Raw genomic sequence first — 23,770 nt, forward strand, 5'->3', positions numbered from 1 at the left:
CTGGCTCCCGGGCATCTTCTCCGTGCTGCACGGCTCTGTTCCGGCTCCATCCATCCCGGCGCTTCCTGTGTCACTGCGGTGACCAGGAAGTTCTAATAGGGGGCGCTCTATTTGAACTTCCTGGTCACGGAGTAACACAGGAAGCGCCGTAATGGATCCGGAACAGAGCCGTGCAATGCGGAGAAGATGCCCGGGAACCAGCCTCAGGTAATGTATACGGGGGGGGGGGGCAGGCGGCAGGAGCAGCTCAGCAGATGGTGAATCGGTTTCAGGCTGAAATCGATTCACAATCTGTTTGCAGTAAAGGCAGCCATACGATCCCTCTCTGATCAGATTCGATCAGATAGGGATCTGTCAGCTGGTCGATCTAATGGCACATCAACCAGTGTATGGCTACCTTAAGAGGGATTAAGATGTGGAATGCATTGCCACAGGAAGTCGTTATGGCAAACTCTATACCTGCATTTAAAGGGGGCTTAGATGCTTTCCTTGCGTTGAAAGACATCCATGGCTACAATTACTAGGTAATGCCTAATGATGTTGATCCAGGGATTTTATCTGATTGCCATCTGGAGTCGGGAAGGAATTTTTCCCTTTTGGGGCTAATTGGACCATGCCTTGTAAGGGTTTTTCGCCTTCCTCTGGATCAACAGGGATATGTGAGGGAGCAGGCTGGAGTTGTACTTTGTACTGGTTGAACTCGATGGACGTATGTCTTTTTTCAACCAAAATAATTATGTAACTATGTAATTATGATTTGGTACAGGGCAGGAGGAGGGGTGAGGATTTGGTACAGGGCAGAGGATAGGTGAGGATTAGGCACAGGGCAGGAGGAGGGGTGATGATTTGGTACAGGGCAGGAGGAGAGGTGAGGATTTGGTACAGGGCAGAGGAGAGGCGAGTATTAGACATAGGGCAGAGGAAAGGTGAGTATTAGACATAGGGCAGAGGAGAGGCGAGTATTAGACATAGGGCAGAGGAGAGGCGAGTATTAGACATAGGGCAGAGGAGAGGTGAGTATTAGGCACAGGGCAGAGGAGAGGCGAGTATTAGACATAGGGCAGAGGAGAGGTGAGTATTAGGCACAGGGCAGAGGAGAGGCGAGTATTAGACATAGGGCAGAGGAGAGGCGAGTATTAGACATAGGGCAGAGGAGAGGCTAGTATTAGACATAGGGCAGAGGAGAGGCGAGTATTAGACATAGGGCAGAGGAGAGGCGAGTATTAGACATAGGGCAGAGGAGAGGCGAGTATTAGACATAGGGCAGAGGAGAGGTGAGGATTAGGCACAGGGCAGGAGGAGGGGTGATGATTTGGTACAGGGCAGGAGGAGGGGTGAGGATTTGGTACAGGGCAGAGGAGAGGCGAGTATTAGACATAGGGCAGAGGAGAGGTGAGTATTAGACATAGGGCAGAGGAGAGGTGAGTATTAGACATAGGGCCAAGGAGAGGCGAGTATTAGACATAGGGCAGAGGAGAGGTGAGTATTAGGCACAGGGCAGAGGAGAGGCGAGTATTAGACACAGGGCAGAGGAGAGGCGAGTATTAGACATAGGGCAGAGGAGAGGTGAGTATTAGACATGGGGCAGAGGAGAGGCGAGTATTAGACATAGGGCCGAGGAGAGGCGAGTATTAGACATAGGGCAGAGGAGAGGCGAGTATTAGACATAGGGCAGAGGAGAGGCGAGTATTAGACATAGGGCAGAGGAGAGGCGAGTATTAGACGTAGGGCAGAGGAGAGGCGAGTATTAGACCTAGGGCAGAGGAGAGGCTAGTATTAGACATAGGGCAGAGGAGAGGCGAGTATTAGACATAGGGCAGAGGAGAGGCGAGTATTAGACATAGGGCAGAGGAGAGGCGAGTATTAGACATAGGGCAGAGAAGAGGCGAGTATTAGACATAGGGCAGAGGAGAGGCGAGTATTAGACATAGGGCAGAGGAGAGGCGAGTATTAGGCACAGGGCAGAGGAGAGGCGAGTATTAGACATAGGGCAGAGGAGAGGCGAGTATTAGACATAGGGCAGAGGAGAGGTGAGTATTAGGCACAGGGCAGAGGAGAGGCGAGTATTAGACATAGGGCAGAGGAGAGGCGAGTATTAGACATAGGGCAGAGGAGAGGCGAGTATTAGACCTAGGGCAGAGGAGAGGCGAGTATTAGACCTAGGGCAGAGGAGAGGCGAGTATTAGACCTAGGGCAGAGGAGAGGCGAGTATTAGACCTAGGGCAGAGGAGAGGCGAGTATTAGACCTAGGGCAGAGGAGAGGTGATGATTAGACCTAGGGCAGAGGAGAGGCGAGTATTAGACCTAGGGCAGAGGAGAGGCGAGTATTAGACCTAGGGCAGAGGAGAGGCGAGTATTAGACCTAGGGCAGAGGAGAGGCGAGTATTAGACATAGGGCAGAGGAGAGGTGAGTATTAGACATAGGGCAGAGGAGAGGCGAGTATTAGACACAGGGCAGAGGAGAGGCGAGTATTAGGCACAGGGCAGAGGAGAGGTGAGTATTAGACATAGGGCAGAGGAGAGGTGAGTATTAGACATAGGGCAGAGGAGAGGTGAGTATTAGGCACAGGGCAGAGGAGAGGTGAGTATTAGACATAGGGCAGAGGAGAGGTGAGTATTAGACATAGGGCAGAGGAGAGGTGAGTATTAGACATAGGGCAGAGGAGAGGCGAGTATTAGACATAGGGCCGAGGAGAGGCGAGTATTAGACATAGGGCAGAGGAGAGGCGAGTATTAGACATAGGGCAGAGGAGAGGCGAGTATTAGACATAGGGCAGAGGAGAGGCGAGTATTAGACATAGGGCAGAGGAGAGGCGAGTATTAGACATAGGGCCGAGGAGAGGCGAGTATTAGACATAGGGCAGAGGAGAGGCGAGTATTAGACATAGGGCAGAGGAGAGGCGAGTATTAGACATAGGGCAGAGGAGAGGCGAGTATTAGACATAGGGCAGAGGAGAGGTGAGTATTAGACATGGGGCCGAGGAGAGGCGAGTATTAGACATAGGGCAGAGGAGAGGCGAGTATTAGACATAGGGCAGAGGAGAGGCGAGTATTAGACATAGGGCCGAGGAGAGGCGAGTATTAGACATAGGGCCGAGGAGAGGCGAGTATTAGACATAGGGCAGAGGAGAGGCGAGTATTAGACATAGGGCAGAGGAGAGGCGAGTATTAGACATAGGGCAGAGGAGAGGCGAGTATTAGACATAGGGCAGAGGAGAGGCGAGTATTAGACATAGGGCAGAGGAGAGGCGAGTATTAGACATAGGGCAGAGGAGAGGCGAGTATTAGACCTAGGGCAGAGGAGAGGCGAGTATTAGACATAGGGCAGAGGAGAGGCGAGTATTAGACATAGGGCAGAGGAGAGGCGAGTATTAGACATAGGGCAGAGGAGAGGCGAGTATTAGACATAGGGCAGAGGAGAGGCGAGTATTAGACATAGGGCAGAGGAGAGGCGAGTATTAGACATAGGGCAGAGGAGAGGCGAGTATTAGACATAGGGCAGAGGAGAGGCGAGTATTAGACATAGGGCAGAGGAGAGGCGAGTATTAGACATAGGGCAGAGGAGAGGCGAGTATTAGACATAGGGCAGAGGAGAGGCGAGTATTAGACATAGGGCAGAGGAGAGGCGAGTATTAGACCTAGGGCAGAGGAGAGGCGAGTATTAGACCTAGGGCAGAGGAGAGGCGAGTATTAGACCTAGGGCAGAGGAGAGGCGAGTATTAGACCTAGGGCAGAGGAGAGGCGAGTATTAGACCTAGGGCAGAGGAGAGGTGATGATTAGACCTAGGGCAGAGGAGAGGCGATGATTAGACCTAGGGCAGAGGAGAGGCGAGTATTAGACCTAGGGCAGAGGAGAGGCGAGTATTAGACCTAGGGCAGAGGAGAGGCGAGTATTAGACATAGGGCAGAGGAGAGGTGAGTATTAGACATAGGGCAGAGGAGAGGCGAGTATTAGACACAGGGCAGAGGAGAGGCGAGTATTAGGCACAGGGCAGAGGAGAGGTGAGTATTAGACATAGGGCAGAGGAGAGGTGAGTATTAGACATAGGGCAGAGGAGAGGTGAGTATTAGACATAGGGCAGAGGAGAGGTGAGTATTAGCTATAGGGCAGAGGAGAGGTGAGTATTAGACATAGGGCAGAGGAGAGGTGAGTATTAGACACAGGGCAGAGGAGAGGTAAAGTTTTGTGTAAAGACAAGTCTGTAACATTACCAAGACCAAAGTCCCCAGACTATTAGGCCTCTTTCACAGTAGGAAGTTGCGTTTGATGTGACGTTAAAGTCGCACAACGTGCCCCTAACGCAGCGCATGTAGGTTATGAAATGAGAAGTTATTTTGCACTGTGTTACGTGTCTCTTGGTGCGCCGTTTTCGTTGCATACTGATAGAACAAAAACAGCGCATGCTTTACATTAAAAAAAAAATAAAAAAATTACTGAGCATGTGCAACACACATAACGCAGCAGATACATTGCTAAACGCACAGCATGCAGCACCTTCTAATAATGCTACACGTTACACACAACGCAACATGTGCACTGTGACCGTCGCACAGACTTTGTATTGCTGTGCGTTAGTCTGCGTTATAATTTTTTATAACGTGTGACTTTAATGTCCCGCTGTGAAAGAGGCCTAAGTGAGGGAAAACTGCACTTTGTTGATCTGTATGGAGTGTCTCCATACAACGCAGCAGTAAAGCAAGACATTTCATTTGTAAAGGTTACCAGTCAAACCAACAGGTTTTAAGTTTTCATTTATAGCGTGCCAAGTTAGGAAAAGAAAAAAATATATATTATTGTAATAAAGTGGACCTGAACTCAGAACTTCTTCTCTGCTCTAAAAGATAACAGCAACCGCATAACAACCTTTAGGGCTTGTTTCCACTGTTGCGACGCGATTTCGGCCGCATTCCGACGCTTGTAAAAACGCATGCGGATGCGTTTCCACATGCGTTTTTACCCGCGATTTCGCCTGCGATTTCGCATGGCAGGGTGCCATGCGAAATTAACCATGACACTGCCAGGGCTAAATAAAATTGAAAAAGGTGCGAAATCGCACGCGAAATCGCGGGTAAAAACGCATGTAACAAACGCATGCGTTTTTACTATTAAATACATTAGCGGCGATTCGCACGGATTCCCGACGCAGGCGAAATCGTTGGCTCTTTTGTGCGTTTTTTTCACGCTGAAAAAAACGCACCTCAACAACGCTACAGTGGAAACAGGCCCATCCACTTGTATTACATGTGCGGATCTGCATGCGTTGGACGCATGCAGATTCGCGATAGTGGAAACGAGCCCTTAAAGAAAAACAGGCCTTTGTTACTGCTGATACAAATTATGCAATCAATGTGCAGTGTGACTACTTCCTGCTTTCATGGAAGCAGAGCTAGGGTTAACATCCTGTGTTTACAAATTAGCTGCTCTGCTGAGGCAGCCAGGTGACACAGCTGAGAGATCAAATTACAGTTATGATTAGACACAGATGAAGGGGAATTAGACAGGCTAAACTCTTTAAATACACACAGGGTGCATTTCTCTATTTCTTATCCTTCTGTCCAGTGCGAGAGTTTAGGTCCACTTTAACCTATTTTGGTTCCTGGACGTAGAAACTATGTCCAGGAACCATGCACGCTACCGCGCGCTCCCGCGGCCGATCACGCGCGTGCACGCGCACTCCCGGCCGCGGATTCGGTAGCCACGAAATCAATGTATTTTATGGTGCCCGATCACTGATTCCTTTCCCCCGCTGAAAAAGCGACAGCTTCTCTCGGAAGCTGCGCCTTTTCTGGCCGTTCCCTCTCCGATGCGTCACTCTAAGCGTGTGTTACGCTTAGAGTGACGTCATGTAAACAAACTCATGGCTGCCATCTTGTGGCCAAAAAGTAAAACTTCAACTAAAAGTAAAAAAAATTAAAAACAACACACAATTACATTATAAAGCTATAGTTTACATCCCACCCTCCCAAAAATACCCAAATAAAATGTTTAATATAAAAAAAAAAACAAAAAAAAACATTACAATAAAAAAAAAACATGTAAATATTTACCTAAGGGTCTAAACTTTTTAAATATCAATGTAAAGATGAAATATTTCTATATATTTTTTTATTTTAAACTTGTAAATAGTGATAAATGCAAAACGGAAAAAAATGCACCTTTATTTCCAAATAAAATATTGTCGCCATACACTGTGATAGGGACATAATTTTAACGGTGTAATAACCGGGACATATGGGCAAATACAATACGTGAGTTTTAATTATGGAGGCATGTATTATTTTAAAACTATAATGGCTGAAAACTGAGAAATAATTATTTTTTCAGTTTTTTTCTTATTCTTCCTGTTAAAATGCATTTACAGTAAAGTGGCTCTTAGCAAAATGTACCCCCCAAAGAAAGCCTAATTGGTGGCGGAAAAAACAAGATATAGATCAGTTCATTGTGATAAGTAGTGATAAAGTTATAGGCTAATGAATGGGAGGTGAACATTTCTCAAGTGAAAACGACGGAACGCGAATGGGTTAACGTAATATCTTACTAATATTCAAATATCCTAATGATTAAATAACACACAAGTGACAATGAAAAACAAGTCAACAGTGAGCCTTGGGGTAACGCAGACTTATCTGCGGGAAGCCCGGGGCTCGACTTTGAATGATCAGCCGCTCTACACTGTGATCCTTCTGTCTGGTCTCGATGCCTAGCACTCTAATTATGAACATACGTAGACTATTTCCCCCCACATTTCTACCCAGAGGGTACAGGCCTTATAAACAGCGCACATAGTCCCCATGTCACCGGCGTGTACGGCTGGATCTGAGCTTTAAAGCACTTTAATTAGTGCGTGGAATCCCACCTGATTCGAGTGGTGGGCTGCAGGCCATGTTTGCTAATTACCTCCATGCTGGAAGACACTGCAGAAGACCCCCGCATCCATTATGGTCTGAGACGCCCTGGGCAGCTGTCACCATGGAGATCAGAACGCCAGGAACATCTCTAAGTACACAGTTGCAGCAGATAGATGCGTGTATATAAAGTTACATAGTTATTTGGGTTGGAAAAAGACATACGTCCATCGAGTTCAACCAGAGAACAAAGTACAACACCAGCACCAGCCTGCTCCCTCACATATCCCTGTTGATCCAGAGGAAGGCACAACACCAGCCTGCTCCCTCACATATCCCTGTTGATCCAGAGAAAGGCACAACACCAGCCTGCTCCCTCACATATTCCTGCTGATCCAGAGGAAGGTACAACACCAGCCTGCACTCTCACATATCCCTGTTGATCCAGAGGAAGGCACAACACCAGCCTGCTCCCTCACATATCCCTGTTGATCCAGAGGAAGGCACAGCACCAGCCTGCTCCCTCACATATCCCAGTTGATCCAGAGGAAGGCACAACACCAGCCTGCACCCTCACATATCCCTGTTGATCCAGAGGAAGGCACAACACCAGCCTGCTCCCTCACATATCCCAGTTGATCCAGAGGAAGGCACAGCACCAGCCTGCTCCCTCACATATCCCTGTTGATCCAGAGGAAGGCACAACACCAGCCTGCTCCCTCACATATCCCTGTTGATCCAGAGGACCAGAGGAAGGCACAACACCAGCCTGCTCCCTCACATATCCCTGTTGATCCAGAGGAAGGCACAGCACCAGCCTGCTCCCTCACATATCCCTGTTGATCCAGAGGAAGGCACAACACCAGCCTGCTCCCTCACATATCCCTGTTGATCCAGAGGAAGTCACAACACCAGCCTGCTCCCTCACATATCCCTGTTGATCCAGAGGACCAGAGGAAGGCACAACACCAGCCTGCTCCCTCACATATCCCTGTTGATCCAGAGGAAGGCACAGCACCAGCCTGCTCCCTCACATATCCCTGTTGATCCAGAGGAAGGCTCAACACCAGCCTGCTCTCTCACATATCCCTGTTGATCCAGAGGAAGGCACAACACCAGCCTGCTCCCTCACATATCCCTGTTGATCCAGAGGAGTATCTGTTGCACCGTGGACTAGGAGCGCCTGTTGCACCGTGGAATAGGAGCGCCTGTTGCACCGTGGACTAGGAGGCACGCCTGTTTCAGCGTGGACTAGGAGCGCCTGTTTCACCGTGGACTAGGAGCACCTGTTTCACCGTGGACTAGGAGCGCCTGTTTCACCGTGGACTAGGAGCGCCTGTTGCACCGTGGACTAGGAGCGCCTGTTGAACCGTGGACTAGCAGCGCCTGTTGCACCGTGGACTAGCAGCGCCTGTTGCACCGTGGACTAGCAGCGCCTGTTGCACCGTGGACTAGCAGCGCCTGTTGCACCGTGGACTAGGAGCGCCTGTTTCACCGTGGAATAGCAGCGCCTGTTGCACCGTGGACTAGGAGCGCCTGTTGCACCGTGGACTAGGAGCGCCTGTTGCACCGCGGACTAGGAGCGCCTGTTGCACCGCGGACTAGGAGCGCCTGTTGCACCGCGGACTAGGAGCGCCTGTTGCACCGCGGACTAGGAGCGCCTGTTGCACCGTGGACTAGGAGCGCCTGTTGCACCGTGGACTAGGAGCGCCTGTTGCACCGTGGACTAGGAGCGCCTGTTGCACCGCGGACTAGGAGCGCCTGTTGCACCGCGGACTAGGAGCGCCTGTTGCACCGCGGACTAGGAGCGACTGCTGCACCGCGGACTAGGAGCGCCTGCTGCACCTCGGACTAGGAGCGCCTGCTGCACCGCGGACTAGGAGCGCCTGCTGCACCGCGGACTAGGAGCGCCTGCTGCACCGCGGACTAGGAGCGCCTGCTGCACCGCGGACTAGGAGCGCCTGCTGCACCGCGGACTAGGAGCGCCTGCTGCACCGCGGACTAGGAGCGCCTGCTGCACCGCGGACTAGGAGCGCCTGCTGCACCGCGGACTAGGAGCGCCTGCTGCACCGCGGACTAGGAGCGCCTGCTGCACCGCGGACTAGGAGCGCCTGCTGCACCGCGGACTAGGAGCGCCTGCTGCACCGCGGACTAGGAGCGCCTGTTGCACCGCGGACTAGGAGCGCCTGTTGCACCGCGGACTAGGAGCGCCTGTTGCACCGTGGACTAGGAGCGCCTGTTGCACCTTGGACTAGGAGCGCCTGTTGCACCTTGGACTAGGAGCGCCTGTTGCACCGTGGACTAGGAGCGCCTGCTGCACCGCGGACTAGGAGCGCCTGCTGCACCGCGGACTAGGAGTGCCTGTATTGATACAGGCGCTCCTAGTCCACATTGCTTCTATAATAAGACACTGTTATATAGACTCAAAGAAGTGGGTGAGGCTTATAAAATATGTCCTAATTTGTGTCCTATAAATATCTTTTAAAATCCATACCTTGCCTGAGGTAAGAACACTTATTGTTGAAACCTCCTCCCACCTTTTATAGTATATATCGGGGTTTCCAACTGTCCGTCTTTAGACAGACAGTCTGTACAAAACAAGGCACAAATGGTCTGTCCGTACTTGTCCATACTTTCTCTGTGGGTGTCCGTTCTTTTAGAAAGACCTCGGCTGTCGGCTCAGTCCAGAACCTCTAGTGGCCATGTGTGTTTAGTGTGGCCACAGCACTCCTCCCTCTGCTGGCGATGCTTGCTAGGATGTTTTTTAATGCTGTGCTTTAGTGCTGTCTAAGCTTCTTCAGTGCACACACATGCCCATGTGTCACTTCACACAAGTGGTACGTTGTTTTGCCCACTGTGGAAAAATGTAAAGCTTCTGACCTATTGTTAAATTATCCTTTTTGGGTTGTGTGATTGACCCATCTCAGTGCAGCCAGTAAGGCCTCTGTTACAAGAACGGTTTAATGATGAGTAGTGACGACTCGTTTAACTGCTGATCTTACTTGGATTTATTGCCAGTCAGTTACTGTATAATGCTGCAGCATTTGAGTCAAACACTACTTCACTTTGTGTCGGCATTTCACAGGTGCTGCATTTAGCGAACGGTTGGCGGACACTTCATGTAGCATTTGAGATGCAGCCAGTACGTTCCACCAACAGATGTGAATGTTGCCCACAAACAGCATTGCAGCCCCCTCTTCCATGTGTATCATCCATGTACAGAAGCCCCTCCCATTCCATGTGCAGCCCCCTCTTCCATGTATACCATCCATGTACAGCAGCCCCCTCCCATTCCATGTGCAGCCCCCTCTTCCTTGTGTAACATGCATGTACAGCATCCCCTCCCATTCCATGTGCAGCCCCTCTCTTCCATGTGTATCATCCATGTACAGCAGCCCCCTCCCATTCCATGTGCAGCCCCCTCTTCCATGTGTACCATCCATGTACAGCAGCCCCTCCCATTCCATGTGCAGCCCCCTCTTCCATGTGCATCATCCATGTACAGCAGCCCCATCCCATTCCATGTGCAGCCCCCTCTTCCATGTGTACCATCCATGTACAGCAGCCCCTCCCATTCCATATGCAGCCCCCTCTTCCATGTGTAACATCCATGTACAGCAGCCCCCTCCCATTCCATGTGCAGCACCCTCTTCCATGTGTAACATCCATGTACAGAAGCCCCTCCCATGTGCAGCCTCCTCTTCCTTGTGTAACATGCATGTACAGCAGCCCCTCCCATTCCATGTGCAGCCCCCTCTTCCATGTGTATCATCCATGTACAGAAGCCCCCTCCCATTCCATGTGCAGCCCCCTCTTCCATGTGTACCATCCATGTACAGCAGCCCCTGCCATTCCATGTGCCGCCCCCTCTTCCATGTGTAACATCCATGTACAGCAGCTTCCTCCCACTGCATGTGCAGCCCCTCTCTTCCATGTGTAACATCCCTGTACAGCAGCCCCTCCCATTCCATGTGCAGCCTTCTCTTTCTTGTGTAACATCCATGTACAGCAGCCCCTCCCATTCCATGTGCAGCCCCCTCTTCCATGTGTAACATCCATGTACAGCAGCCCCTCCCATTCCATGTGCAGCCTCCTCTTTCTTGTGTAACATCCATGTACAGCAGCCCCCTCCCATTCCATGTGCAGCCCCCTCTTCCATGTGTATCATCCATGTACAGCAGCCCCTCCCATTCCATGTACAGCCCCCTCTTCCATGTGTATCATCCATGTACAGCAGCCTCCTCCCATTCCATGTGCAGCCCCCTCTTCCTTGTGTAACATCCCTGTACAGCAGCCCCTCTCATTCATGTTCAGGTGCCCCATTGGGTTGCAGCTGCCCAAGACACGGGCCTTAGTGGCCTCTCCAGAAATCTGAACTAAATGTTCTTTCACTTTGATCTCAGTCCAGTTCTGCATATTCTACATAAGCTACAGTAATCATCATAGCCTTTATTGTAGTTAGGGTGACGGGGTAGGGAAGCTACAACCGCTGGATATCGGCTTTGGCTTTTGAAAAATACGTAAACCAGAATCGTGATTAGAAATGGTCAAACAAATGCTAGTAATTGTTTGAGTATCTAAATTGGTATTAGTTTCAGTTGATTGGTTCAGCGATGAACTGCATACAATTTGCATTGAAATGACACAAGACAAGACAAGACAAGACAAATAACATTTATATTGCACTTTTCTCCTGGCGGACTCAAAGCGCCAGAGCAGCAGCCACTAGGGCGCGCTCTATAGGCAGTAGCAGTGTAAGGGAGACTTGCCAAAGGTCTCCTACTGAATAGGTGCTGGCTTACTGAACAGGCAGAGCCGAGATTCGAACCCTGGTCTCCTGTGTCAGAGGCACACACACAGACACACACATCAGAATTAGTTGCCTGTGGTTGACTATCTCTATTTGTGATACTGTGCACATAGATATTTGCATTTACCAGCAGGGGGAGCCATTATGAGAGGTTAGATGCTTTTAATGCAGCCAAAATGAACTGTCATTTTTATTACCTTATTCAACATATTTTTTGCACAAGGCTCGGCTCATTTAGCCCTTTCCACTCGGAGTTCTTTCCTACAGGGAGTCCTTTCTGCTCTGAGTTTTTGTTTTTTACAGAAAAGCGCTCTCCCTCTCACTCTCTCTCCCATTTTAACATGGAACATAACACAGTAACATGGTATATCTTATTTTAAAGAACACATTATAACGTTTAATTTGATACCTTATTTGGGCAGTTTGGCATCTTCTATTGGCTGGTAGCAGAGGAGAAAGCCAAGGTATGGTAAATTGTAAAACAGTTTCCTGGGTGTAATCCGGGCCTGCGTGAGCAAGTTTCGCAATAATAGGTGGTTTTATGCCCGCCACCCGGGTCTTACTGTCCCTACACACAATGCAATCTTTGGTATTTCGATCGGGCAGATTAGCAATAAAATACTGGCTACTATTTACACTCTCCTCCACGTCCATTACATAGACTGCCATTGATTCTCTATGCAACTTTGCAAGCAATCTGCAAAGTAATCTGCAAGGAATCTGCTGAATGGCATCTGCAATATAGAATCGGCAAGGAATCAATATGTAAAAAGCAAAAATTGTACAAGACAAATGCAATGAAATTTCATTGCATGTGTCACTTCCTGGTGCGCCGATTGCACACTTACAGTTTGGGGAAGGAGGGGTACTGACTGTGTGGGCACGTAGTTGTACATGCCCACTAATAGGCAGAGAGAGATTGGGGCTTGCGGGGGGGGGGGGGGGGAATAGATGCGCCGCAAGCCGCTGCAGAAATGTCCGCATAGCAGGACATACGAGTGCATCGGGAAATTCGCAATGTCCCGCTATGTGGGACATACGAGTGATAAGGGTTAGGGAAACAAACAAATACATTTCAGGGCAGCTGTATAGATTGCAAATATATATTTGTAGGAATTGTAGATAGCCAGATTAAAGAACCACTTTCACGAAAATGTTATAATACATGTAAACACATATAAATATGTAGAACATTTCTTTTAGATTAAAATGAGCTATACATTACTTTTCTCCTACATTTCTGTCACTTACAGTGGGTAGTCAGAGTCTGGCAGATCTGACAGGCTTTGGACTAGCCCATCTGATCATGGGGGATTCTCAGGGTCTTCTTTATTTACAAAATTACTTAGTGAAAGGCAGTTGCTCAGTCCAACTGCCAAAATAGTGTCAACAGGTGGGAAAGCCGGCCAGTATCTTTATGTCAATCTTTTTCAGGGAATGCTTTTGTAAAGAATAAACAAAACACTAAAAATCCCCCATGAAGAGATGGACTACTCCAAAACCATTCAGTTCTGTCAGACTTTTGCTACCTACTGAAGTGACAGCAATATAGGAAAAAAACCTTATTTATGGCTCATTGTACTCTGCAAGAGACATGCTTATTTGTACGTGTTTGTATGTATTTTAAATGTTATTTTTTTATGACAGTGGTCCTTGAAAGCGTATAATCACTTTATATTCTTTATAAAGAAAGACAAGGCATCTCTGCATCCTTTTATATGTGTGCAGCAACAACAACAACCAATAACATTTGTAAATCGCTTTTCTCTAATAGGACTCAAAGCGTACAAGCATGGCTCAGACCAGTAAATTGGTTGGCTGGTAAATTGTGGTACAGAGGAAGAATTCTACAAGCCTGCAAATGCCAGGCTAAACAGGTGGCTTTTCAGTCTGGATTTGAATAACTCTAGGGATGGGGCTGTCTTTACTGGGTGTAGTAGGGAATTCCAAAGGGTAGGGGCAGCATCACAGAAAGCTCTGGCTTCAAAGGTTTTGACGTGCACTCTGGGAGTGACCATGTTTATGAATCAAGTCCTTCATGTAACCAGGGCCCACATTGTGTAGGGATTTGAATGTCAGCAGTCCAATCTTGAAGAGTTTTCTCCATTTTACAGGTAGCCATTGCAGTGAGCGAAGAATTGGTGTAATGTGACGAGCCTGGTTTGGCTGCAATCTGGCAGCAGCATTCTGCACTCGTTTTTTTGGGGAGGCGTGTATAGAGAACATTTCTTTATTTTTTTATTGAAGTATTTGTATAGTGCTGCCATATTATGCAGTTTAACTACCAAAATCGTAAGATACCAGCAGTGGTGGCTCCAGGAATTTTTTTTGGGGGGGGTGCTATGCAGGTGCTGTATAATTTTGAAAGGGGCTAGGTGTTGTGGCGTGCAAAGCGTGTTGCCGAAAAATTGGATGGGGGCATGGCCAAGAGGGTGTGGCCATCAAAAGAGGGGCGTGGTAAAGTGCTGGAGTATATTCCAGTGCTATATGAAAACATAATGATATGGTAGGATATAAGAATATGGTCGGATTAGATTGTGAGCTCTTCCGAGAACCTGACTATGCACTCTGTTAAGTGCTTGATAAGATGTTACTGCTATATAAATATAGTATGGACATTACACTGACAGGATTAGAGTGTGAGAAAGGCCCAGTGGGCCTGGCTGGCCCTGGCCCAGGTAGCGCCGGCAGGCAATGATGATGACGGAGCAAAAAGGGGCCACTCCGCCCGCCCGATGCCCGCGCTGAACTGGGCCTCCCTCACTCACACAATGGGACTGGCTCTCCTCTCTCCGACTCCAGACCTCCCCGCTCTCTGTCTCTAGTCCAGGCTCTGACTGACGGTCTCTCTCTCGCTGCTCGGCTCTCGTCTCCGCGCTCCCTCTCTCCTCATGCCCATGGCTCCGCCCTCACCACGCCGACACCACACGGCGTGCGCAGTTTTATGCTGCCTGGCCGAGTGACGTCACGTCAGCACACTACAAGGGGGAGCCTGAGAAGAGCACAGTAGCGTGAGTGGCGTGCTAGATGGGGTGGGGCTGGGCTAGTGGGCTGGGCTAGTGCCTGGGAAAAATTTAAGCAACAGAACGGCGCTGTACGAATTTTTTTTTATATTTTTAAATTTCAAATCAGCACCTGTTTTTTTTGTAGGGGGTGCTAATAGGGTGCTTGGAGGATTTTAGGGGGTGCTTCAGCACCCAAAGCACCCACTTGGTGCCGCTCCTGGATACCAGCCAGCCTCCCTACTCACTTGCACACTATTTTGTCAGTTAAGCTGGTATTTCACTATTTTGGCAGTTAAACTGCTGTTCAGGAAATGCTGTTGAAAACAAAAAAAACCCTGAGAATCCCCCATGAGAAGATGAACTGGCCCAAAACCTGTCGGTTCGGTCAGATTTTAACTGCCTACTTTTTTTTTTTTAGCAATAGTGGTCCTTTAAACAACTGTGTATCGAGTATTCATGTCATTATTTTATGTTCTATTAAATATATATATATATATATATATATAAATATATAAAAAAAAAACAAGTGGGACTATAAAACACGTTAGCCGATACTTGGCGTCAAAAATTTGGAGGCTACTTGAGGCGATCATCTTGAGCCCTGTGGTGCATAACAAACTTTCCGACTCTTGGTTGCTGCGCAGAGTACGTTAATACGCTCCTATCATGTGGACTCTCACAGCTTGCTTACAAGATAACTTAACAAAGTTCCTCCCTGCTCATTAGACTCAGCGGTCTGTAGACACGCTAAGAGGCTTACCAGATAGTTTAAATCTTTTCCCCAATCTGAAATCCAGAGCGTGATCTGACCATTGCCGTAGTGACTAACAAAGCTGAGAAATAGCATCCACCTAAAAACCGAGCCAGTCAAAATTGCCAGGATCAGGGTTTTTTGTTGCCAATTTCAAGCTTCAAACAACCAAAATGGAGGGAGGAGGCAGTCCTCCTGCCCACTTCTCCCAGCATTCTTCTCTGCCCCCTCCCACCCCCCCCCCCCCCCCCGCCATTATCTTGTCCTTGACCCAGCCACGGGAGCGTGATCAAGGATGAGCGGACCTGCGCACTGTTCACCGACCCCTGGCTGACCCGAAAGTAGCTTTGGGGGGCCTGGACAAGATGACGAAATTGCTACACATGCCTGCTCCCCTTCCCCCCATTTTGAAATGTAACGAGAGCTAAGGCATCCTTTAAGTCCATCCACCTTCTCTTTTATTCAACTCCTCTTCGTAGGATAGCGTAGCTCTGCTGCATTCCTGCAGTTATTTGTGTGAAAAGAAATACATTTAGATTATCTCTGAGACTTGAGAACTTCACAAAGCGCGTCTGCAGCTGAATGGCTGAAGTTTGACGCAAAAGCAGAAGAAATAAAGAAAAAACATCAAACGAGGGCCGGGAGGTGCTCCGAACACAACAATGGTTCTTTTGAAACAATTCTCGATTGTTTGAAGTCTCGTTAGAATGCATGAGGATCAAACCTGCGGAATTATAGAGCGCTGTGATCTTTTAACACTCGCAATGTAATCTCTCTGCAAAGGTGATTTTTTTTTTCTCTGATCGCGAGTAAATATCCAGAGCGTCTACTTTTTTTACTATACTGATGGAATACTCCACTGGTTGGGGTAACAGAGCTAGGCGTGTGCCCATCCAATACTATATTGATGGAATACTCCACTTGATGGGGGTAACAGAGCTAGGCGTGTGCCCATCCAATACTGTACTGATGGAATACTCCACTTCATGGGGGTAACAGAGCTAGGCGTGTTCCCATCCAGTACTGCACTGATGGAATAGTCCATTGATGGGGGTAACAAAGCAAGGTGTGTGCCCATCCAGTACTGTACTGATGGAATACTCCACTTGATAGGGGTAACAGAGCTAGGCGTGTGCCCATCCAGTACTGTACTGATGGAATACTCCACTCGATGGGGGTAACAGAGCTAGGCGTGTGCTCATCCAGTACTGTACTGATGAAATACTCCACTTGATGGGGGTAACAGAGCTGGCATTAGACTTGTGCACATCCATTAAGTTGGGGGCCACTCTTTATAATTGTAGTGGTGGAATCGGCCACTTGATGAGGTAACGGAGCTAGACCTGTGCCCATCCAGTGGGAAGGGGCATAGTTCATAACTGTATTGGTGGAATCCACCACTAGATGGGGGTCCTTCCAGTAGATTATGGCACCCTGTATAATTGTGGTGAAGGAATACCCATTTGATGGGCAAAAGAGTGCTTCTGTTAGGTGTGTGCCCATTCAGCACTTGGGTTGGGAGAACCCTTTACAATTGTGGTGGTATCCCTCCACTTAAAGTAATACAGCTGGCTTTGGGCATATGAACCAGGACATCCTCAAATATTTCAATTGTATTATTTTCCAAGCTTAACAGAACCAAGAGGCCAACGTTTCAGTACCACGCTGGGTCCCTTTATCAAGGCAACAAGGCTCAAATGGCAAAATGTGTCTGTCGCTCTATGGCACACAACTTGTAGTCCAGGGTAAAGTCACCTCCGAGCATTCACTGGACTGGCAGTGTGCGAAATAGTGATAGCAGCAGCAACGCGAACACTGCACATCACTATTCCAGTGCATGCTCGAGGTGACGTCACCCTGGACTTCAAGTCTTCTGCCACAGAGTGGAGGACAGATTTTGCCATTTCAACATTATTGCCATGATAAAAGGTTCTGTTAATTTTGTAAGCTAATTATATTTAAATATACAAGGATGTGCCAGTTCCTAGGCTTCACGCTCCTGGTTCAACCATGCACTCCTACTTACAGTGGGATGCGAAAATTTTGGGCAACCATTTTAATCATGATTTTCCTGTATAAATCGTTGGTTGTTACGATAAATAATAAATCATGACAATTCAGGTTGCACAAACTTTTGCATCCCACTGTATATCACGTGGCAATAACCATTAGCGAGTGCGAGACATTTCTCTAGATGTTTGTGACTTAGGCATATGAGACCAATGCAATCGTGCAGGGTGTCCCACCCTGTCCTACCCATACCACAAGTGAGGAACACTCTTCAGATGCCCCCATTCTTGTGTCACATAATGCCTGCTACTGTACCGTCTTCTCTCAAAGCATCTAGAAAACAGCTGGCCTACACATCTTCTGCTTTCCAAAGATGGGTGTTTCCAAAGGCCACATAGGCTATGGACCATGGTCGGGGTGGGGGGATACTACACATGTGGAGCAGCCCCACCCACCTTTCCAAGGAGGGGGAAGGTGGTTACAACTGGAGAAGGAAGCCTGCACATTGTACACAGAAGGAGGGAGGCAGGTCATGTTATCGGAAGAAGGGTTGCACAGCATGGAGGAGACTACGGCACATGGGGACTTGGGGAGCTGAGCATTCAAAGGGGGAAAGTACAAGAAGGCCACAAATCTGATGGCCTGTTAACAACTGTATACAGAAAAACACACTGCCACCCATGCTTGGGGGCAGAGCTACAGCACCTGAGCTGGTGCTTGCCCCACCCCTATAACTGAGGCAGGTACATACAGCCATCGACAATCCTTTTACCTAATCACCTACATACACCCTCCACCCCCCTGGAAAAAATTAGGTGCTGGGTAAGGAGCACATGGGTGGACAGAAAAAAGGGTTGGAAAATGTTAATACATTTTTAGATCTATCGTGCAACATCTTTTGAGTTTCCAAGGAAACTAATGGTAGGAAGTAAACTATAGCTATTTTATTATAACTCATTTGTCATAACTTCTTCATCAAAGCAAGCTTTGTAAAAAAGACATTAGAACTCTAACTTCTGGTACCAATGTTTTCCATCTTGAATGCAAATTGAATGCATGTTGTTTGCAAAACGAAAACAGCACAGGTCCAAATACTTAGCACTGCATGTCCATTTAATTGACCCACTTTTGAGCTGCATACAATATGCATTCACTTTGCATGCAAGTCGAAAGTTACAACATCTCATTGACCATTTCCATCTGGCACTATGGGATTCCACTCCTCCCATGGTGTTCTTTGTAACACAGCAATCTAAATAATTTGATTATAGGTATGTGGTGATGGAAAACTTGGGGATCTAATCATTTGAGCCCCTGAAAGACTAAATAATGAAGCTAAGTCTGATAGAGTACTCCCATTTCTGCTCTAGAGGGAGTTTCACCATGCCTACATAATGACTTCTAATGGAGAACAGAAGAAGTAGGAGTGATGAAACGTCTGGAGCAGTAATGGGTGTCTCGATGATGCCTATTTTCCTTTGGATTGGTGGAATGTTTTGTTATCATGCAGAATTTTTCTTATCTGTTTTTCTCTCTTTCATTCCAGCTTGAAGACAGTGTGGACCATCCGAGAAGCTCCACCCCCCTGTGCGTTTATGCAGGCCGGCTCCCTCCTTGTGCAAGGCTGCTGCTGTTCTCTTGCAGGTATCGTATGACCACCATAATGAGAAATACAATCATAACCAGCTCTGTGAAAGATTCTGTGGTCCTCTAGATCATGTTGTCTCAGGCGTGGTTCACAATGGCGTTAAAAAGCGGCCCGTTCGCGGATTGGAACTGAACCGATCCTAACGCATGAAAATGGATCCAGTGTTACCCTATGGATCCATTCACATGGATCCGTTCCGCACGATCTGCTGAATGGACCACAACTTTCCTTCTGCAGCAATTTTTCCGGACGGCTGAGCCCAGCGGACTGGAAACGCAAGGTGCATTAGGGGCAATGAGAAAACAGAACGTTTCTTTACACTAGTGAAGAAACAGACCGTTCTAAACGGAAAAATACACTTTGGAGGTGAGGGACGGAAGCAGCGGAACAACAACAGAGTAAAAACAGATCCGATCGACTGGTGATCAGATCCATTTTCACGGATTCGTTTGCCACTTAAATGCAAGTGTGAACCAGGGCTAACACTGGCCAGTGACCACTTACGTTTCAATGCTGATTGCTCATTGACCCTTTTGATTGAGTCAAGCCATCACATCTACGCAAAATCTAGGCAAAATCGGTGAAGTATAAACGTTTCTGCCGAAATGTGGATATTTTATGAAACGGGAGAGCCAGCAATTTTCGAACAAACTGAATGGACTATTTTAAAAGTTAGCCATACACAGGTTGTTAAAACGAACTGATTTTCTGCACATCCAAATAATCAACTATTCTGTCTACTGTAGGATGCAATAAACCTCCCAAAGCACTCAATTTAAAAAATAAATAAATAAAAAAAATCTTGGCAGTAATAGTATAAGCTGTAGATCTCTTGTTCCCATGCCATTATAGTAAATCTAGGGGTATGAGTTGGAGAGCTTGTTTACCTGTAAAGAATGGTGATAATTGCATGTGTGGGTTACCCATATTTACTCCAGTGAAGATAATACAATAAAAAAGTGCTTCATGTTTACAATAATTATGTATAAATGATTTAGTCAGTGTTTGCCCATTGTAAAATCTTTTAAATCCCTGATTTACATTCTGATATTTATTACATGGTGACATTTTTACTGTTGGCAGGTGATGTAGCTGCTGCATGCTGTTTTGGCAGTTGGAAACAGCTGTAAACAGCTATTTCCCACAATGCAGCAGGGTTCACAGCCAGGAAACTACCAGGAGTACGTACTCAGAGTTCTTGTGGGAGGGGTTTCACCACAATATCAGCCATACAGCGCCCCCTGATGATCTGTTTGTGAAAAGGAATACATTTCTCATGTAGAAGGGGGTATCAGCAACTGATTGGGATAAAGTTCAATTCTTGGTCGGAGTTTCTCTTTAAGAGCAAAGAACCCCAATAGTCATCCAAATCAAGTTTCGATTTATTGGGAGTCATTTTAGGCACTTGGGGGGTTCATTTATTTTATACAACCCGCCACCCAACTCAAGCAGTGTTGTACTCCTGGCCCTCCCCTTGGGCAGCATCTCCCCCATGGCCCTGCCTATGTGGCCTATGCAGAAATCTGGCTCTAACTGTCACACCACAGTTAGTATGTTGTACATTAGGAGTTCCAACTGGTCAAACTAAAGAACATAAATAAATAAATAGGAAAAAAAAAATCCCAGGCTGCCGAAACCGTATCTATTCTTCATAAAGTATGCCGGCAAGCTCTGGAGAGATTTTGAGGCCGTAAATCTGTTTTCTGCACAAATATATGTACCCTGAGATCTCTGCTGAAAGCAATGCTGTTTCTATATCACCCATAAATTTCTATAAAGTTCATAATTCTCGATCAAGTTTACTGAGACCAGCGCGATGCAACGGCGGGAATAAACAATGCATTTTTATGCTCCGTGTCTCCAGAGAATATGGATATGAGTGATGGCGACTGTAAATAGCTTGCGGAAAATAAAGGGGACCTGTTATTAAGACAGTATATGTATCGTCACACCTGCCGACCTTCTCTGTACCATCCTTACAGTGAAGTAAACTCAGAATTCCCTCTCTGCTCTAAATGATTAGCCACAGTATGATAACATGTATGGACAAAAAACTTTATCCATTGCAATGTATGCAAATCCTAAAAAGAAACCCCCAAAAACCTGAAGCTCAGAACCTACGTTAACTTTGCAGGGAGAACTGAAGAGGTTTAGCCTCAGTGTTTACTGTATGGACAGAGCTTCCTTGGCAGAGCTCCTGCAGTCTATTCACAGCTGCTGATCAGAACTAATTAGACACCTTGAGCAGTGGATTTCTTCAGCATATGTGGAATAAAGATATTTTTTTTTTGTGCTGAGTTTGGTTCCACATTAAAGTGGACCTGAACTCTTGCACAAGACATGGGAACACATTAAGAAATGCACCCTGCATGTACTTAAAGCATTTAGCCTGTCTAATTTCCCCTCATCTGTGACTAATCACAAGTGTAATTTTATAACTCAGCTGTGTCAGCTGGCTGCCTTGGGCAGAGCAGCTAGTTTGTAAACACAGGATGTTAACCTTATATCTGCTTCCATGAAAGCAGGAAGTAGGCCCACTGCAGATTAATTGCAGGATTTGAATTGGCTGGGACATGTTTCTCTTTAAAGGTTATTATGCTGTTCTTTATCTTTTAGAGCAGAGAGGAAGATCGGAGTTCAGGTCCGCTTTAATAGGCACCGTCATTCTCATTACCAAAGTGACCTTGGATAGAAATTAAAAGTGGAATAAAACTCCAACATAACATTCAATAGAAATGTGATTTTACCCATACAGTTACCATATTTGCTTTTGTGCATCAGTGATATCGCCTGTTTACAAATTACCAGGTCCCAAAGTACAGTGTATCTGCTCTGAAAGCTGCTATTGCATTTAATCCATAGATCTTAAAGAGAAACTCCGACCAAGAATTAAACTTTATCCCAATCAGTAGCTGATACCCACTTTTACATGAAAAATATAATGATTTTCACAAACAGACCATCAGGGGGCGCTGTATGACTGATTTTGTGCTGAAACCCCTCCCACAAGAGGCTCTGGTACCGTACGGTACTCTGGGCAAACTGCCACAATGTAACAATGACACACACAGGAAATGGCTGTTTATAGCTGTCTGTTAAAGCCAGAACAGCTACATAATCTGCCCACAGTAACAATGTCACCATGTAATACATGTCAGAATGTGAATCTGGGAGAGGAAAGATTTTACAATGAGCAAACACTGACTAAATCATGTATACATAATTATTGTAAAAATTAAGCACCTTTTTATATTAAATTATTTTCACTGGAGTTCCTCTTTAACATATAAATATAAATACAGCAGCTATCTAGTGAAAAACACTCATCTGTATCTGCTTGCCAGCTCAGTACAGTTCTGTTTCTGCACATGGCTGGCTGTAACTAATTGTAGCAACAGAGGAATGTAAACAAAAGATAATGGTATCACATCTTTAGATGCGGATCATAAACCGAAGGAACTTTCCACTGCAGAACAAAGTGCTGTGTTTAACTGTTTGAATGCTGTTCTGCTTCATTTTTTTTTTATTTGGTGCGACAGTAGGTTTAAGGCTGTAAATGATCTTTTTGAGCGATGAAGGAATGCTGAGTTTTAGACCACTTTAAGGTTTCAGTTTAGGCTTGTATCTTTATAGCGTATTGTGTGGAACATAATTTGCAATGTTAAATTGTTAAAAAAAAAGTACTGTAGTAAGAAATGGTTTCTTTTATGGCAGGTAGGGTCACATGGCTCGTAAGCACACTAGTGAGGTCGTGGGAAGGAGGGAGGAGTCAGATAACTGCTGGCCTGTAGGTGAAGTGAATCTCTCAGCAGAGGAAGGAGGTGGGCAAGGCCGTGCAGAGAATACAAGATTTCAGGCAACCCGGCCGAGTTTTAACTACTTCACTACTGAGGGGTTTTTCCCCTCTGTACCAGAGCAATTTTTACCTTTCAGTGCTCCTTCCATTCATTCCCCTTTAACTTTATTACTACTTATCACAACAAAACGATCTATATCTGGGGGGGGGGGGTTGTTTGGTTTTTTTCACCACTAATTAGGCTTTCTTTATATTTTGCGAATAATTATTTTATTCTAAATGCATTTTAATGGGGAAAATCAGAAAAAAAATGGATATAAATAATTAATTTCTCAGTTTTTGGCCATTTTAATTTTGAAATCATACATGCTACCGAAATTAAAACCCACACGTTTTATTTGCAAAGAGAACAAAGATTGGGACACTAAGAGCCAAATATAGTGTAGTATGTACTGGTTATATGAGATGAAGTTGGTGGAGTAAATACAAATATACTCACAAACCAGGGTTACCTCAAAGGCAACCACTGTAATAGCTGGTGGGGAGATTAGACCTGACCCCACTCAGGATTAAGAAGTCGCTCTCCGTAGATCAGGAAAAAGCGGATGACACCCCTCCACCAGGGGTGGACTTAGAACTATGTAACAGGGATACAGAGGCACCAAGCTACAGACCGGCACTGTACCTACTCCTACCTATTGCCTGATGAAGCGGGTTATACCTGCGAAACATGTTGCATTTTCCCCTGCAGTAAGTAAATACATTTGTTCTGCTAAACCTTTTTGGTATATCTTGTGCCTGTTTGGAGGAGGTAAGTCCACCGCTGCCTCCACACATTTTAAACTTTTTAGACTTTTTTTATTCTTCTGGCGCCTTTGTATCCCTGTTACACACATTTTATTTG

At 46.6% G+C, this 23,770-nt stretch overlaps 1 protein-coding gene across 6 annotated transcripts in view; it reads left to right on the forward strand.

Annotated features, from left to right (window-relative positions):
- Positions 1–23,770, forward strand: part of LRRC4C (leucine rich repeat containing 4C) — a 1,282,052-nt gene that overhangs the window by 1,216,463 nt on the left and 41,819 nt on the right. For all 6 annotated transcript variants that reach the window (XM_068259713.1, XM_068259712.1, XM_068259710.1 and 3 more), the window contains one exon: positions 18,969–19,066. The gene's annotated coding sequence lies outside the window, so the exon portion shown is untranslated. The remainder of the gene's footprint in view (positions 1–18,968; positions 19,067–23,770) is intronic.

Source organism: Hyperolius riggenbachi, chromosome 11, assembly GCF_040937935.1.
Source record: "Hyperolius riggenbachi isolate aHypRig1 chromosome 11, aHypRig1.pri, whole genome shotgun sequence".
In the NCBI taxonomy this organism is placed as follows: domain Eukaryota; kingdom Metazoa; phylum Chordata; class Amphibia; order Anura; family Hyperoliidae; genus Hyperolius; species Hyperolius riggenbachi.